The 18,981-nt window shown below is 45.4% G+C and overlaps 1 protein-coding gene across 3 annotated transcripts in view; it reads left to right on the top strand.

The window, feature by feature from the left end:
• The first annotated feature begins 6,579 nt into the window (after positions 1–6,579).
• Positions 6,580–18,981, top strand: part of LOC121579395 (angiomotin-like) — a 41,988-nt gene continuing 29,586 nt past the window's right edge. For all 3 annotated transcript variants that reach the window (XM_045224279.1, XM_045224278.1, XM_041893968.2), the window contains exon 1: positions 6,580–6,914. The gene's annotated coding sequence lies outside the window, so the exon portion shown is untranslated. The remainder of the gene's footprint in view (positions 6,915–18,981) is intronic.

Raw genomic sequence — 18,981 nt, 5'->3', positions numbered from 1 at the left:
TAAAATGGATTTTTTGGGGGGTTGTATCATTTCATTTACACAACATGCCTACCACTTTGAAGATTCAAAATAAAAAAAATTGTGAAACAAACAAGAAATAAGACAAGAAAACAGAAAACTTGAGCGTGCACCTGTTGCAGCAATTACAGCTGCAAGTCTCTTGGGGTATGTCTCTATAAGCTTGGCACATCTAGCCACTGGGATTTTTGCCCATTCTTCAAGGCAAAACTGCTCCAGCTCCTTCAAGTTGGATGGGTTGTGCTGGTGTACAGCAATCTTTAAGTCATCCAACAGATTCTCAATTGGATTGAGGGCTTTGACTAGGCCATTCCAAGACATTTAAATGTTTCCCCTTAAACCACTCGAGTGTTGCTTTAGCAGTATGATTAGGGTCATTGTCCTGCTGGAAGGTGTACCTCCATCCCAGTCTCAAATCTCTGGAAGACTGAAACAGGTTTCCCTCAAGAATTTCCCTGTATTTAGCACCATCCATTCCTTCAATTCCCTGCTGATCAAAAACATCCCCACGGCTGCCACCACCATGCTTCACTGTAGGGATGGTGTTCTCGGGGTGTTGAGAGGTGTTGGGTTTGCGCCAGACATAGTGTTTTCCTTCATGGACAAAAAGCTCAATCATAGTCTCATCTGACCAGAGTACCTTCTTCCATATGTTTGGGGAGTCTCCCACATGCCTTTTGGTGAACACCAAATGTGTTTGCTTATTTTCTTCTTTAAGCAATTTTCTGGCCACTCTTCCGTAAAGCCCAGCTCTGTGGAGTGTATGGCTTAAAGTGGTCCTATGGACAGATACTCCAATCTCCGCTGTGGAGCTTTGCAGCTCCTTCAGGGTTATCTTTGATCTCTTTGTTGCCTCTGATTAATGCCCTCCTTGCCTGGTCCGTGAGTTTTGGTGGGCGGCCCTCTCTTGGCAGGTTTGTTGTGGTGCCATATTCTTTCAATTTTTTTATAATGGATTTAATGGTGCTCCGTGGGATGTTCAAAGTTTCTGATATTTTTTTATAATCCAACCCTGATCTGTACTTCTCCACAACTTTGTCCCTGACTTGTTTGGAGAGCTCATTGTTCTTCATGGTGCCGCTTGCTTGGTGGTGCTCCTTGCTTAGTGGTGTTGCAGACTCTGGGGCCTTTCAGAACAAGTGTATGTATACTGAGATCATGTGACAGATCATGTGACACTTAGATTGCACACACACTTTATTGACTCCAACTTAGGTTGGAGTCAATAAAACTTGTTTTTCAACCACTCCACAAATTTCTTGTTAACAAACTATAGTTTTGGCAAGTCGGTTAGGACATCTACTTTGTGCATGACACAAGAAATTTTTCCAACAATTGTTTACAGATTATTTCACTTATAATTCACTGTATCACAATTCCAGTGGGTCTGAAGTTTACATACACTAAGTTGACTGTGCCTTTAAACAGCATGGAACATTCCAGGAAATGATGTCATGGCTTTAGAAGACTCTGATAGGCTAATTGACATCATTTGAGTCAATTGGAGGTGTACTTGTGGATGTATTTCAAGGCGTACCTTCAAACTCAGTGCCTCTTTGCTTGACATCATGGGAAAATCAAAAGAAATCAGCCAAGACCTCAGAAAAAAAATTGTAGACCTCCACAAGTCTGGTTCATCCTTGGGAGCAATTTCCAAACGCCTGAAGGTACCACGTTAATCTGTACAAACAATAGTACGCAACTATAAACACCATGGGACCACGCAGCCATCATACCGCTCAGGAAGGAGACGCGTTCTGTCTCCTAGAGGTGAACGTACTTTTTGCAAATCAATCCCAGAACAACAGCAAAGGACCTTGTGAAGATGCTGGAGGAAACAGGTACAAAAGTGAAAAAGCGTGTGCGAGCAAGGAGGCCTACAAACCTGACTCAGTTACACCACCGCTGTCAGGAGGAATGGGCCAAAATTCACCCAACTTATTGTGGGAAGTTTGTGGAAGGCTACCCGAAGCGTTTGACCCAAGTTAAACAATTTAAAGGCAATGCTACCAAATACTAATTGAGTGTATGTAAACTTCTGACCCACTGGGAATGTGATGAAAGGAATAAAAGCTGAAATTAATCGTTCTCTCTACTATTATTCTGACATTTCACATTCTTAAAATAAAGTGGTGATCTTAACTGACCTAAGACAGGGAATTTTTACTAGGATTAAATGTCAGCAATTGTGAAAAACTGAGTTTAAATGTATTTGGCTAAGGTGTATGTAAACTTCCTACTTCAACTGTAGCCCCTGGACTGTTCATGTCACAGTGGCTGATGTGGATGTGGTGGAGGAGTCACACGCAGGACACAGAAGCTAAGTCCAACCGACTTTACTGAACACAACAATATACCAGACTCTGGCCTCAACAAAATAGGAGGCGGACTATGCGCAACAATGCGCAAAAACACAAGTAATCCAAGGCGCACGAAAACAGTACAGTGCGACGACAGGAAAATACAAAAGACGAGCCGCACCTGTTGACAGGCGAACAATAACACACAATACACGACTAACAAAACGAGAAACTTATAGGGGACATAATTAACCCAAATGGAAAACAGGTGTACAATAAAGACAAAACCAAACGAACATCGATAACATACAACGGTGGCAGCTAGTACTCCGGGGACGACGACCGCCGAAGCCTGCCCGAGCAAGGAGAAGGAGCAGCCTCGGCCGAAACCGTGACAGTTCAGTCATTGTTGTGTGTAATTGTTAGCGTTGTGTCATTTACTCGCTCTTTGTTAATCTCTTTCTCATTGTTAAGTAAACCTTTATAATAATAATATGCCATTTAGCAGACGCTTTTATCCAAAGCGACTTACAGTCATGTGTGCATACATTTTTATGTATGGGTCGTCCCGGGGATCGAACCCACTACCCTGGCGTTTCAAGCGCCATGCTCTACCAATTGAGCTACAGAGACTACTTTGTTGATTCCTGCGTCTGCGTCCTGCCTCTTCGTATCTTCAGTACTCGTCACAGTTCATCACCGATACCTTAAAAAAAAGGTATGGCGTGGATCAGAAAACCAGTCAGTATCTTGTGTGACCACCATTTTCCTCATGCAGCGTGGCACATCTTCTTCACATAGAGTTGATCAGGCTGTTGATTGTGACCTGTGGAATGTTGTCCTACTCCTCTTCAATGGCTGTGCGAAGTTGCTGGATATTGGCGGGAACTGGAACACACTGTCGTACAAGTCAATCCAGAGCATCCCAAACATGCTCAATGGGTGACATGTCTGGTGAGTATGCAGGCTGGGACATTTTCAGCTTCCAGGAATTGTGTACAGATCCTTGCGACATGGGGCAGTGCATTATCATGCTGAAACATGAGGTGATGGCAGCGGATGAATGGCACGACAATGGGCCTCAGGATCTCGTCACGGTATCTCTGTGCATTCAAGTTGCCATCGAAAAACTGCAATTGTGTTCGTTGTCTGTAGCTCATGCCTGCCCATAACATAACCCCACCGCCATCATGGGGCACTCTGTTCACAACGTTGACATCAGCAAACCGCTCGCCCACATGACGCCATCTGCCCGGTACAGTTGAAACCGGGATTCATCCATGAAGAGCACACTTCTCCAGCATGTCAGTGGCCATCGAAGGTGAGCATTTGCCCAAGTTGGTTACGACGCCGAACTTCAGTCAGGTCAAGACCCTGGTGAGGACGACGAGCACTCAGATGAGCTTCCCTGAGACGGTTTCTGACAGCTTGTGCCGAAATTCTTCGGTTGTGCAAACCCACAGTTTCATCAGCTGTCCGGGTGGCTGGTCTCAGACGATCTCACAGGTGAAGAAGCCGGATGTGGAGGTCCTGGGCTGGTGTGGTTAAACGTGATCTGCAGTTATGAGGCCGGTTGGACATACTGTCAAATTCTCTCAAATGAGCCGGAGGCGGCTTATGGTAAGTTTAAGAAACATTGCCTTATGCGTTGTAATTCTGTTACCAAAAACCCACATTTTAAAGATATTTTCTAATTTCTCTCCCTCATGACGAGGGAGGATAATGAAAGTTAATAGAATTAACGAGTAAAGTTAAACCTACCAATTAGTTGTTTTTACTGATATCAAGTTTGTTTATGAATGATTAAAACTCGTAATTCTGTTCCCAAATCAGTAATGTAATTAGCTAAAAAAATATTTAATGGAATTACTGTAATTTGAATTGGCTACAATGGGAAATCATAGTAGTCACAAACCACAGTTGGGTCACCTGCTACTGTCCTCCCTTACACTGGAATACTGTTATGTTCAGCTCATAACTGTTTTCTCTCTCTCTCTCTTTCTGTTGTCTGGTGGTCAAAGCAAGACTGAAAACAGTCTGGACAACTTCTCTCTCCCTCTCTCTCACACTTCTCTCTCTCCCCAGTTAACCATTTACACTCGTGGGAATTGGCCTATATGGATAGGGATACATTGAATTGTTTCTTACAGAAGAAACATGAAATGCATAACCATGGTAGCAATTGAAAGGGAACAGTTTGGAGATAATGGGAAAATGATTAGACCAAAGGTAAGTACACAACAGTTCACCTGACACAAGACTGAATCCAAACATTACACTGTTGATTGTATGTGCATTTTACATTTGACTTTTGGCCGCATTTGTTGATAACGAAATCTGAAAATATTCTGGATACATTTAGTAACATGATAGACTATTCCTGGACAATGTGGGGTCCGTGCAACATAAGACAAAGACATTTGAGTGAGAGGACTAACTGGAGTCTCCAAGGGGCCACACATTCTTTTTTTTAGCTCTCCTAGTTGAGCCTTTGAGGAACTAGAGCAAGCACACTTGTAGTTGTTTCGTTTGGAACACAACCCTGCATCCCCGCCATCACACAATTACTGCTGTTTACGCAATCCAAAAACGGTTCATTATAAATTGCAATCTGGGTCAGGTGGGCATGATTTGAAAGCTTGTTGTATTGCCAACATGACTAGCTAAGTTATAAAATACGATAATACAGTGTTAAGCTTTCACAAGGCAATTCAGAGAAACAGATCGTAATTTGGTGCGCATAGAAAGGAGCTTTGAGTGCATTCAGGTGCGTGTGCCGCGCCGACTTTTCTTCACAATGAACAAACAGGCTCATTCTGTTCAGAACCACCCAGGGTATGATATCATGTCCTCTTGTAACTGTACATTGAAATCAATGGCAAACATTTTAAAGTGAAACATCTGAGTCAAAGTATAATTCCGTTATTGTGGAATGGCCCGTTATCTAAAGTCCAAATACTCCTGGAATCAGGAGTCGACTGTATCAATACATTTTAATCACTTTGGCATTCCATGGTGCAATTCACTTTCCTCTCCCAGTAGAGTATTTGGACTTTGTCTTGCTTAAAATGCATGATATGTTTTGGCTTAGAATTGTTTTATTTCCTCCATTGCTATTCCCCCATAATGCTCCTCATGTTTTGAGGAAATTATCTTCTCAAATAATAATGGCATGTGTAGGCCTAATGCTTAGATTTCCCCTGTATCTGTAGAGCTGGTTTGGATTACAAAACATGGACTTGGTCTGTAGCATTGTACAGTTGGGAGAGGAATTTGAGATGTGCTGCTATTGCACCTTTGGACAACAATCATTGACCGATGAGGGAGATGCCTCTCCTCTCAGACAAGTTGCATGACTGTCTTAGAGACATAAGGTTTCCAAATGCATATTTTTAGATACTTGGAATTTAACTCAGTAGATATTTGACTTTGTCTGAACCATCAGACCATGCCTAATCGATTTTATACTGAAGCTTGGAGACTATTTTATCTTCAAGCGCTTATTGCCTTTCTCTTTCAACTTGCAAAGCAGTCTCCATCCTGTGGTATAAAGGCGCTTCTGTAAAGCTTCCCAGGATGACTTAACCCTCCCGTTGTCCTAGGGTCAAAATGACCCGCCACTGTGTTGAACCAACTTTATTTAATTTTTATATTTTTTTGATCATTTGTGAGAAGGAGGCAGTGAGACTTTAAAGAAAGTATCACTGCCTCCTTCTCACAAATGATCAAAAAAATATAAAAATTAAATAAAGTTGGTTCAACACAGTGGCGGGTCATTTTGACCCTAGGACAACGGGAGGGTTAATAAAAGCCGGAGAACAATACATTTACATTTACATTTTAGTCATTTAGCAGCAATACCACAGGTCTATGTGAGTTTGTAAAGATGGAAACTTCTCATATGGATACAGTACATTTACGGATATATATTTTACTTTTGCAACCATTTTCACATCGAAAAGGTCATATAACATAAAATAGGAGAGACACTGATTGGGTAGGTAACTAACTGCACGATGCGTAAAAACAGTGACTGGAACAACCGTCTACCCGTTCAGTCGTGGAGGGGGTTGATCTCCTAACATTAAAAAAACGGTTTTGTCATTTTTTAGTTCTTGCCTGAGCGACGATTCCAAAAGCCAACAGAAACGCCAGCAAAATTGTCTTACTTCCTATAGGAGACTGGAGAAGGAGGGATTTCCCTCCTGAAAACTTTGGACTTATTTCCAACGAGGGGGTTGGGGGTTGCACTTGCCCGGTCTCAGATGCATTCACTGTTGCTGCGGTTTGTAGAAGGGGGCCATTATTTTATGCATTCCCTTCGTAGCGCAGTCAAGTGGAAAAAAGGATTCCTCAACTTTTTCAGCAGTTAAAATGGGAAGGGATGCATACGCGTTATTATCTGGATAAGAGCAAGCGTAGCATGCTATTCGAAGGAAATTTGTGAAGTAACATGGATTAGTCGTATCAACATTTTAAGAATAGTTTGAGGAATTTTGCACATTATCCGCTCTTCATCAAATTTAAGGAAATACCCGAGCAGGGACGTCAACGGAGCAGCGGTGTAGTAGTTTCTCTGTGAAGTTTAATTGAAAGGTAAACACGACTACATAACGGAATAGCTTAGGCTACTATAAACATTTGCTTATATTATTTGCCATGACTTGTAAAAGTGTATGATTGAATAGGCCATTTGTTGGTCACGCTACCAGATGTATGTTTGTGTAGAGAGCAAAACAGTAGTCCAAGATACATTTGTAGACATTTCCGTGGAAATAACAGTGATCAGATGATGCTCATGTTTGGACTCACCTATGTCAGCCTGACACTCTGACTTTGACGTGTGTGTGTGTTACCTTTTTATTGGGCTTGTACTGGCACTGAAAGGATTGGCCATGTTTACTCTCTTTCTCGCTCGCTCTCTCTCTTTTTCTTTCTCTCTTTCTCTCTCTCGATAAATGTGACTTACTGGAGCAGTACATTGACACTACGTTACAGCATACAATGTTATATGTTGCCCTGTCCCACGTTTTTATTCCAGTAGTTACCAATACAATACCCCACCCCCTTTATCCCTTCCAGATGAGTCAGCCATAAATCCTGTAATTGACTACTGTACCTTTCATGGATTTTTGTGTCCTGTGCTCAATTCTGAACATTGCCTAATATAAATACATTTGCCTTTAATTATGCATTTATTATACAGTAGTTGAGACATAGACATGGGACCATTTAATTTTGCTTGTGGAGGTCCTCAAAAAGCTTTCCTACTTCATCATAACAACAATCGGCCCTTCCATACATGGCAGATGAATGAGCCATATCAGTGTGAGCGTATTATCAGTCATCTTCACTTACATTCAACCTCTAGCCTTTGTTGTGTGACAATGCCATGGGTAGCTCTGTTTGCCTGTGTGGAGAATTCTGTTAAATTACGTTATTCCTCTAGGTTCACTTAATGTGGACAGATGTCCCTCTGCTCCTCAGGAATGTGGTAGGCTAGTAGTAGTCAGGGGTAGCTGGGCTTGCACACATATGCTCTCAGCTATGAGAAGGGTTAGTATAGTCAAAGAAATGGTATGTAGACTAAACATGTTAAATAGCACCGTCTTCATGGCTATAATACTGGGGCTCGCATTCATTTCCTCAATTCTTCGCTCTTCAGCTCGCCTGAAGGAAGAATGTGTCACGCAATTTACAAAGTTTCAAGCACGCGAAGACTACGAGATTCGGCTCCGACTTAGGTGTCTGCTAGTGGGGAGAGAGTAGTCATCCCCCTAGATGTTGCGAGTTTTGGGTCTTTATCGTTTTTTGTGTTTGCTAAAAGCTAACTACTTTCTGCTCTGCTTGTGTAGCCAGTGCTTCCTTGCTTGAGTAAGATGGCCAGTGGTAAGAGTAAGTTCAAAAAGGCTAACCAGCTAAGTTTGAACCTCCGACCGTGCCATAGGGCATGTGGTTTCACAATGAAAAAATTTAAGATACTCACGAGTGCTGTCCTCTTTACCTGGGGTGGAAACACGCTCAGGAGGCTTTGGCTCGGACCAGTTCGTGTGACCATTGTCTCCAGCTTGGTTCAACTTCCATTGGGCGTCGGGCTGACTTTGAGAAAGATTGGGGCTGCTGGCGAAGGGTCTTCCGGTGAAGCTACCTCTGTTGTCGGGAGAGGGCAGCAGCGGTGGTTAGAGTTGATACGGGTGTTATCCCGGTTTTTCTGGCAATGTTCAGAGTCCGAGCCTGGTTGGCTCTGGAGGGTTTTCAGTGTGAATTGTATGATATCATTCCGGGGCTTTGGATTCGGCGGGGGAGAGTGAACCATTGGTGGTTAATGCACCTTTGATGAAGCTGTGTCATAGAGCGGCAGATCACCTAGGGGTGGATGCTGTAGATCTATCATATCAATTTGCTGCAGGAGTGGAATAACACTGTGAAGACGGCGAAGCCAGTTTCAGAGCTTTTCGACAAAATACGTGCTACGGCAGATGTTCTGCTGCGTCTGTCCCGCTGTACTATCCTGGCTGTGGAGAAAAGTATGGAGGTGAAGTTGATGGCTCAGCACCACCTCTGGTAGACGTTGTCCTGGATTCCTGAGAGGGACAGGCGGATGTATTTGGATGAGCCAGTTTCTCCAACAAGGTTGTTTGGCTCGGCTATGGAGTCCTTACAGGCCCGTTTCAAGGAGAAACCAAAACTGGATGCAGCTCTACGGGTCCTTTTCCCAGGAAAATCCTTCACAGGGTGGCTCAGCAGTTCCCAAGGCGTGAAGGAAAGGGTCCAGGCCAGAGGTGGGTTGCCCCTGGCATTGAGGTTTGTTTTTGACCGTGTTGGTGCTTCTGGGCAGTGGCGGACGTCTTGGCACAGACGCTGTGCTGGTTCGAAGGAGAGCGGGGTGGAAAGCAGATTTGTCTGGGAAGGGGGCGTGTTCTCGGGGCCCTCCTCCCCAAGTATTTCCTGTGGCAACAGTGCTCTCAAGTGGCTCGGTCAATGGGGGCAAGTTACTGGTTGCCGAAGTCCCTGAAACCGATGTGGGCCGGGTATCAGAAAGGCGGTACCACGAAAGCACATTGTTTCTATCCGAGGTTCCTCGTGTTCAGGGGTATTGAGAGTGCGGTATTGTCCAGGTGTCGGCATAATAAACACAGTTCCTTCCCCAGATTCAGACACACAGTTGTCAAGACTGGTGGATATGAAAACAAGCATGGCCAAAAAAACAAATTATCCCAGTCCTCAGGGTGGCGGTCTGCCCCTTCAGGAGATAATGTATGGGAAACTGGCAGCGTGCTCCATGGGTGATGAGGACGGTGACGAGGGGGTACGGTCTGCAGTTCGCTGTGCGTCCTCCACGATTTCGTGGCATCATTACGTCAATGGTCCCTGAGGTCCTAGCGCCTGTCTTGAGAGACGAGATTGCCTCTCTCCTTCAAAAGCAGGCTATTCGGGTGGTTCCTGTGTCAGGAGTACAGAGCGGTAAACAAGCACTTCAAGTTTTGCAAGTTCAAAATGCTCACACTTCGCCAGCTATTGCAGTCGGTGTGTCCCAGCGATTGGTTCGCATCCATAGATCTGAAGTATGCATATTTTCACATGGCTATACATCCTCCCCACAGAAAGTCTCTGAGGTTTCATTTCGAGGCCAACACCTTTCTGGTCCTGCCTTTGAGGCTCTCCCTATTGCCCTTCACATTTTCTATGGTGATGGAGGCGGCTTTGGCACCGGTGCCAGGGGATCAGAGGTATTGGCCTATCTGGACGTTTGGCTGGTCGTAGCGGAGTCGAGGGAACAGGTGGAGCTCCACACTGCCACTCTGGTTTCCCATATTCAGTCTCTGGTGTTCGTAGTGAATCACAAGAAAAGTGGTTTGACTCCGGCTCAGCGCATTCAGTTTCTGGGTCTCGTTCTGGACTCGGTTCTGAATCATGTGTTTTTGTCCCAAACAGAGGAGGTTCGCATTCCGGACTGTATCTGGCACAGTTTCAGCTGGGGCACTCTGTGCCTTTTCGCTTGTGCCTGCGGTTATTGGGTCTGATGGCCTTCATGATAGCTGTGGTGCCTCTGGGACTTCTGTTGATGCGTTTGTTTCAGCGCTGGGTGATTGCTACGCATCTGGACGCATCTCGCCACTGCCATTGGTTGCTCAAGGTATCCGCGTCGTGCATAGGGGCGTTGATTCCTTGGAGGGACCCTCGACTACTGTTGCAGGGGATTTACATGGGCCGGGTAGTGTCCTGCAGGGTGATCACGACAGACGTATCCTTACTGGGATTGGGAGCGCTGTGTGTGGGTTAATTGGAAAGAGGGATTTGGTCAACAGCGCTGAGATGTTTCCTTCCGATGTTGGAGGGCCAGCATGTGTTGGTAAGGTCCGACAACAGGACAGCGGTAGCGTACATCAAAAGGCAGGGGGGGATTGGGTCTCTCTCCTAAACCTGGCCCCTTATCTGCTCATATGGAGCAGTGCGAATTTCCTGTCGCTCAGGGCGACCTATCTTCCCGGATCTCTCAACGTAGGTGTGGATCTACTTTCCAGAGGGGTCCTATCTCTACGGTGTGGAGACTGCACCCTTCGGTGGTTGCCCAGATATGGGACCGGTTTGGCAGGGCTGATGTAACTCTTTACACATCGCGTGAAAATGTGACTTGTTGTCTGTTCTTCTCAATGAGGGATCTGGGCTCTCCATTGGGAACGGATTCTTTGGTGTATCAATGACATCCTGCTCTATGCGTTTCCTCCGGTGGACCTGATTCAGGCCACCGTGGAGAGGGTCCATCAGAAGGATCTGTTGTTGATTCTGGTGGCTCCCCGCTTTCCCTCCACACCTGGTTCCCAGAAATCATCCACCTGTTGGGCGGGGACCCGTGGAGGGTTCTGTGTCATCGGGATCTATTGTCCCAGGCGCACAGGAGAGTTTTGCACCCACAACCGCAGATATTGGATCTGTGGGTTTGGCCCCTGAAAGGTTGTATTTGACGCTAGGAGTTTACCCTCGAATGTGATTAAGGGCATAGTCGGCGTGTGCGCCCTCTATGAGAGGGCTGTATACATATAAGTGGCGTGCATTTAAGGGTTGGTGTCAGGTTCAAGGAGTTTCTCCTTTTCAGAGCTCTTTGGTGGACATTATGATGTTCTTGCAAGAGCTTTTTGAGCAGGGTCTTTTTATTTTTCCACATTGAAGGTTTATATGGCAGCCATCTTGGTGTGTCATGTAGAGATTGACAGCTCTACTCTGGGGTCTCATCCTCTGGTGATGCGGTTCCTGAAAGACGTGCGTCGGCTCAGACCAGTGTCTAAGCCTATGGCACCGACCTGGCTTTGGTCCTGGATGCTCTGTGTGAGCCTCCATTTGAGCCTCTGCTGTGCGCATTATGCACGTATATGGATTGGTCATGGATATCCGCGTTTGTGTACAGATTTTTGTCTGTTTAGCTAATCCAGCTCTGGGTAGGGCGCTTTTTTAGCAGCGTCTTTCTCATTGGATTGTGTAGGCTATCTCCCTGGCATATGACAGCAACGGACAAGGGTTGCCTAGCGGTGTGCATGCTCACTCCACTAAGGGTGTGGCGGCTTCTTGGGCATTGTTCAGGGGTATGACGATTGGTGATATCTGTGCTGCAGCGAGGTGGGGTTCCTCACATAGAGTTGAAGTCAGAAGTTTACATACACCTTAGCCAAATACATTTAAACTCAGTTTTTCACAATTCTTGACATTTAATCCTAGTAAAAATGTTGCCTTTAAATTGTTTAATTTGGGTCAAACGTTTCGGGTAGCCTTCCACAAGCTTCCCACAATAAGTTGGGTGAATTTTGGCCCATTCCTCCTGACAGAGCTGGTGTAACTGAGTCAGGTTTGTAGGCCTCCTTGCTCGCACACACTTTTTCAGTTCTGCCCACACATTTTCTATAGGATTGACGTCAGGGCTTTGTGATGGCCACTCCAATATCTTTACTTTGTTGTCCTTAAGCCATTTTGCCACAACTTTGGAAGTATGCTTGGGGTCATTGTCCATTTGGAAGACCCTTTTGCGACCAAGCTTTAACTTCCTGACTGATGTCTTGAGATGTTGCGTCAATATATCCACATAATTTTCCTTCCTCATGATGCCATCTATTTTGTGAAGTGCACTAGTCCCTCCTGCAGCAAAGCACCCCCACAGCATGATGCTACCACCCCCGTGCTTCACGGTTGGGATGATGTTCTTCGGCTTGAAAGCACCCCCTTTTCCTCCAAACATAACGATAGTCATTATGGCCAAACAGTTCTATTTTTGTTTCATCAGACCAGAGGACATTTCTCCAAAAAGTACGATCTTGGTCCCCATGTGCAGTTGCAAACCGTTGTCTGGCTTTTTTTATGGCTGTTTTGGAGCAGTGGCTTCTTCCTTGCTGAGCAGCCTTTCAGGTTATGTCGATATAGGACTCGTTTTACTGTGGATATAGATACTTGTGTACCTATTTCCTCCAGCATCTTCACAAGGTCCTTTGCTGTTGTTCTGGGATTGATTTGCACTTTTCGCACCAAAGTACGTTCATCTCTAGGAGACAGAACGGATCTCCTTTCTGAGCGGTATGACGGCTGCGTGGTCCCATGGTGTTTATACATGCATACTATTGTTTGTACAGATGAACGTGGTACCTTCAGGCATTTGGAAATTACTCCCAAGGATGAACCAGACTTGTGGAGGTCTACAATTTCTTTCTGAGGTCTTGGCTGATTTCTTTTGATTTTCCCATGATGTCAAGCAAAGAGGCACTGAGTTTGAAGGTAGGCCTTGAAATACATCCACAGGTACACCTCCAATTGACTAAAATTATGTCAATTAGCCTATCAGAAGCTTCTAAAGCCATGACATCATTTTCTGGAATTTTCCAAGCTGTTTAAAGGCACAGTCAACTTAGTGTATGTAAACTTCTGACCCACTGGAATTATGATACAGTGAATTATAAGTGAAATAATCTGTCTGTAAACAATTGTTGGAAACATTACTTGTGTCATGCACAAAGTAGATGTCTTAACCGACTTGCCAAAACTATAGTTTGTTAAGACATTTGTGGAGTGGTTGAAAAACGAGTTTTAATGACTAAGTGTATGTAAACTTCCGGCTTCAACTGTACCTTTGTTAGGTTTTATCGCTTGGATGTAACTGCTCCCAGTTCGGCTCATAGTGTTATTATGGCTGGGTCCTGGAGTGGGTGTTAGGCAGCGCGCAGGTTGCGCATTTATCCGGGTTACCACAATTTCCTGTGGGTTTGAGCCATGGGCTGCCGTGATTCATCAACTCTGGTCGATTCTATGCAGCACGTGTGCTGTTGTTTTGGACTTGCGGTTCCTTTTAAGACTTCTGACATTTTAAGGCTTGCAAGGTAAGTATTGTTCTTGGAACAGTGGGGTCTATGGACTTGGGCTGCAGTGGCAGCGTGTCAATGCGCATAACCAAGTTGCAGCAGGTTCTGGTTCCCTATATGGGGCTCTGACAGTTCAGGCTTCTCGTGTAAGTAGTAGGGAAAAAGGTGGCTTTCTGTAACCCCTTTTAGGAGCAGGGGATTTGGGCTCGCTGAAGAGCGGTACTGAATAGAGGAAATTAATGCGAGCCCCGGCATTATAGCCAGGAAGGCGGGGCTTCCGAGGGCGGGCTCGGCATCCATTGGGCGTGATTTCAGTTTTCTTCAGGTGATTGGTATATGATTTGTTGCTGACTCCCCCATAGTATTTTATACCTTGTTCCCTCCATCAGGGAACAGTAGTTATATTCATAACTGTACGTTTGTAAACATTTTGAGCCGGGGACCCCTTTTGTGATAGGAAATTAATCAGGGACCCCCTCATAATCAGAACACAACTCTAGTGCGATACAAATAGTCTACAAGGAGTTTTACTATGACATCTGCAGTGCATGGCTGGATGAACCAAGTCTGTGCATTTTTAAAGCTTAAATTACAGTGCATTTATGTAATAGTTTTGAGTTGAAAAACTGATATGTGGAGTACTGTGGGTACCAATATCCCTGTGAGCCTCCCAGGCCCATGTTGCCCAGGGTTAAGAACATGAATTGTCATACTAAGCTAAATATGAGCTGTAGTTGTTGTTTCCCCAATAAAGGGAAGTTGTGGATTGTTCTGTTTAGTCCACTCTTGATTACACACTAGTTACAGTCTAACAAATGTACCCTTATTTTCTTAATTGACCCACTTGCCTCAAAGCCTCATGGAATGATCTCATCCTTACGGGATGTTGAGGGAAGTGGATTTCTTTCATTCATTTTATCTTATATCAAATTCAGTGATACTAGGCCTAAACCTACCCAATTCATACCTAACCCATTGAAATATAGTGATATTACATCAAAGACGTGCCAGCCAACCAGAGTCCATATCTGTTAAAAGTGTTTTTGTTAGAATACATTCCAGAGGGAATGCCATGGTTATTCTCTTTGACCAGAGGGCCAGGACAGGGATTTGTTTCCTGCTGTTTGACAGGAATCCAAGAAATGCTCAAATGACAAAGAACAATGACTTGCTCTGGTCTCTTGTCTGGTCTCAGTGTGTGTTTGGATCTGAAGCAGTGTTGATTATCCCTCCCCTGTCCCCTTCCTTCCTCTGTATGGTGGCCCTGCCTGGGCCAATAGGGACCCGGGGGCCTTTGTTGAGTCGTATAGGTGGTGTTAAGTGTCTGCCAGAGCAGTGCCTAGCACCATTGACTCACAGCACTGGAATGTCTGACTGTTCCACTCACTCCCTTTCTCTCTGTCTTACTCTTTTCACCTCCTATCCCTCTCTCTCTCGCTCTGTGTAATTGCTTGCTCCCTCAGCCTCCCCTTCTATCTCCCTACTTCTTAGTTACTTCCTATCAATCTCAGACCCTCATATTTTTCTCCCTCTTTCCTTCCCCCCTCTCCTTCCGTAGAGGAGGCCCAAAGTCCCGTCTGCTGACTCAGCCTTGTTTTCCTCTGAGCTCACACGACGTACACAATGGATGCAGATTATCCACCATCTTCTTAATAATATCACTACACTCATTAATTAATGAAAATGCAACTTTAGTGAATTACTAACACCCTCAGAGCCACGGTGCTCCCTCTCATACACACACACACACACACACACACACACACACAAACCTGTTCAAATCAACTCAATGACCCCCCAGCAGGAATGAGAAGAAGTGCTCTTCATTCCGCCTCCTTTTTCCCGATGGGTGGTGTGATACTGTAACCATTTAGGAGGGAAATGAACTGTGGGCCTATTAAAAGAGCCATTGCATACCGTGGTGCTGGGAGAGTGGGACGCTGGGTAACCCAATGCTTGTGACTGGGGCCAAGGCAATGTACCTGCTAACCCCAGGGAGGGAACAGACAGCCAGTACCACTCTGGAATGTGTCATAGTGTGGGAGACGGACTCCTGGAACTCATGGGAGGAAGGGGTGGGGGGGATAATGCAGAAGGCATGGCCAGACACACACACTCGCTTATTTACACAAATACAAATACACACACATACACCCCGGAGCATTCTTTCACTAGGTTTCCAGGCGGACGTGTCACCTTCAGTACAGTATCAGTGTTTTGGGGCGAAACCGTCTCAACACTTCCCTGCTCTGATCCACTGGTCATGCTCCACTTCCAAATGGAGTTTGTTTTGGACACAGGAACATTTCCTGTCATGGACCCGATCACATTCCCATTCCTGTCATGGGATGATCTCACTCACTCCTGAATCCAGATTAAGTTCTAATCAAAAGCACGTTTTCCAGAGATATAGTCATATAATGTGTGATGTATGTCAGTGGTAGTTTCATTCAGTCTACTGGGACAGAGTAGGATGGAGCACTGAGTCTGAGTCATTCCCTCTGCTGTCAGTCTTGTGATTGATCGTTGTGTTGTAAATCTGGCATTATAGGATGGGCGGCCTTTCTAGATTGGAATGTTGCATTTCCTGCTTGGTTCCTGCCATGTGTTTCTCAGTTTTCCCCTGTTCCTCCGATCTATCTCTCTTCCGCGCTTTTCCTCTCTCGTGCTCTCTCTTGCTCTGCACCACATTCCCCCCCTTTCTCTCCCCCTTCCTCTTTTTCACTCCCCTCATGCCTTTCTTGTGACCTTCCCTACATATTTCTCTCCTCTCTGTTCTAGCCCTCTCTTCTCCCTCTCCCCTCTCCCTCTCCCCCTGTTCCTCTGTCTTCTCTCTTCTCTTTCCATAACAATATTGTCAGTGTTATCTTGTCCTACAATAAGTTGACAGAAAAGCTGAACGTGGAAGAGCTCTCTGGAGTTCATTAAACCTCTGGCCGCTTTCCACTAATGTTCCGCTGTTATGTAAACACTGCCTGAGAAAGATGACAGTGTGTGCATGTGTGTGTGAGTGAAGTGGGCCAGAATGCTTTAGCTACAGGGTTGTTTGGGGTCAGTTGCCTGCTCTCTCTCCCCCTGTGTGTGTGTGTGTGTGTGTGTGTCAGGAGTTGGTTGCCCACACATTCCCTGGAATGTTGTTCACCAGCTCCTTGTCTCACCTCTCCTCTCCTCTCCTCTCTGTTCTCCGGTATGTGACGCCAGTATGAAAATGTATGCACTCACTAACTGTAAGTCGCTCTGGATAAGAGTGTCTGCTAAATGACTAAAATGTCAAATGTAAATGTGACCGTTGTTGCCTCAGGCTAAGTATGCTACTATGCTGTGTTTGTTACTGTACAGTTGACAGAGAACAGATACAGGACAATTACAGTCAACTCCTTCAGGCCCATCACTCTACGTAGGCAGAGTCAACTGGTTGGACCTGAACCAGAGGGGAACTAAGACACTTATCTGCCGTCTACAGTTACATGTGTATATGGAGACGTGTGGGAGTCACCTCGGAGAAAAAGTGACTGGGACTCTTATGAGACTCAGGGAAGTGACGGGTTAAGTGTGTGCGTACCATCCTGGTCTCCCAGCCCCCCAACCCTAGGCAGAGCTGGGTTTAATAACTATTTTACTTATTTTCAAATACTTTGGCTGGTTGATTGAGCTTGTCTGTTGCAGTGAAACCAATGGAAAAGTCCTAAAGGTGCAAACCCTGCTTGCATGGCAGTCCAGGCAGGCTAAATCAAACGCCAGAAGTATTTGAAAGAGTTCAAATAGTATTTGAACCCATGTCTGCCTCTGGCTCTATTCCTGGTATGAATAGACAGTAAATCATCTTAATCTAACCTACTGCCCCTATTCATGATTCCCCTGAGGAAAACCTAGTGTGTGTGTTTGTACTTAGTGGTGGGTGATGGGTTCTCAGGACCCCATATGTAACCTGTAGTATCACCCTCCAGGGAAAATGTGTGTGTGTGTGTCCGTGGTGGGGTGTGTATGTCCGTGGTGGGGTGTGTGTGTCCGTGGTGGGGTGTGTGTGTCCGTGGTGGGGTGTGTGTGTCCGTGGTGGGGTGTGTGTGTCCGTGGTGGGGTGTATGATGTGCTCCCAGGACCCCTGTGTGTGTGTGTGTATAGGAAAGAATGTGTGTGTGTGTGTGTGTGTGTGTGTGTGGTGCTGTCAGGACCCAGTGTGTATATCCTGCAGTATGTCTCCTGATGAGGTCAAACGTCAACCTTAACGTCAGGGGATGTTAGTCAGGGGCCATCTCTCTTCTGTCTGTCTCTCTCTCTGTCTTTCTCTCTCGCTCTCTTTCTCGTTCTCTCTCGCTCTCTTTCTCTACCCAACTATCGCACTCTTAATTTCTTGTTCTTCCTCGCTTTCCTGTGAAACTCTTCCCCCCCCTCTGCTGTTAACCCCGCTCTGGCGTTTTACAAGAATAAACAGGCCGTGTGCGGGGGCGCTGGGAAACTTGCACATGGAAGGCAAATATTTACATAAGACAGTGCAACCTCTGGCTCCATTAAAATATGAAAGAGCATCTCATAATAGATATAGCTAGCTACTACTGTATATCATTGCATCTCAAAGCTCCCGGTTAATCGCTGGCTGAAGCTGGGAGCAGAGTTTGAAACAGTGTCTCTCTACACAGATAAGATACAGGTAACTGCCAAAATAATGGAAACACTGAGTAAACGAGGGATACAAAGTACACTGAACAAAATATAAACGCAACATGTAAAGTGTTGGTCCCATGTTCCATGAGATGAACTAAAAGATCCCAGAAATGTTCCATACGCACAAAAAGCTTATTTCTCTCAAATTTTGTGAACAAATTTGTTTACATCCCTGTTAGTGAGTATTTCTCCTTTGCCAAGATAATTCATCCACCTGACAGGTGTGGCAAATCAAGAAGCTGATTAAACAGAATGATCATTACACAGGTGCACCTTGTGCTGGGGATAATAAAAGGCCACTCTAAAATGTGCAGTTTTGTCACACAACACAATGCCACAGATGTCTCAAGTTTTAAGGGAGCATGCAATTGGCATGCTGACTGCAGGAATGTCCACCAGAGCTGTTGCCAGAGAATTGTTCATTTCTCTACCAAAAGCCGCCTCCAATGTCGTTTTAGAGAATTTGGCTGTACATCCAACTGGCCTTACAACCGCAGACCACGTGTATGGCGGTTTGCTGATGTTTGCAGGCCAGACCCAGAATAATGGACACCAAGGGAGAGTGGGCTTCATACTCTCTCCTGCCACGGAGGGAGGGAGGGAGGGAGGGAGGGAGGGGGGGGGGTGATGTTTGCTGATGTCAACATTGTGAACAGTTTACC

This window comes from Coregonus clupeaformis, chromosome 13 (genome assembly GCF_020615455.1).
Source record: "Coregonus clupeaformis isolate EN_2021a chromosome 13, ASM2061545v1, whole genome shotgun sequence".
NCBI lineage: Eukaryota > Metazoa > Chordata > Actinopteri > Salmoniformes > Salmonidae > Coregonus > Coregonus clupeaformis.
Note: the sequence above shows the minus strand (reverse complement) of the source record. Positions and strands in the feature narration are given on the sequence as shown.